This window comes from Balaenoptera borealis, assembly GCF_965194805.1.
Source record: "Balaenoptera borealis genome assembly, contig: HAP1_SCAFFOLD_350, whole genome shotgun sequence".
Lineage (NCBI taxonomy): Eukaryota > Metazoa > Chordata > Mammalia > Artiodactyla > Balaenopteridae > Balaenoptera > Balaenoptera borealis.
Genome location: NW_028123843.1, coordinates 752,167 through 752,544, shown reverse-complemented (window position 1 = coordinate 752,544; position 378 = coordinate 752,167).

Here is a 378-nt window from a genome sequence, read left to right as displayed (position 1 = left end):
AGATGAATGTATTTTCATGCCTTTATTTAAAAGACACCGAATAATATAATGGAAAGTGTCCACAACTGTAGTCTTATAATTAAAGCAGATAAACATAAATCCTACCTCCAACCATTAATACACACTTGTCTCTTACTTTACTTGCCAGACTCTAACTGTCAGAGAAGACCAAGTCTTCCCCATGAACCCTCCCAAATATGACAAGGTTGAGGACATGGTCGTGATGACCCACCTGCACGAGCCAGCAGTGCTGTACAGCCTCAAAGAGCGTTAACGCAGCCTGGATGATCTGTGTGAGCGCCCTTCAACCTCTCTTTATTCCACCTATCTCTCCAAGTAAAAACAAATCCCACATGTTGAATATTCTGATTTTCTCAG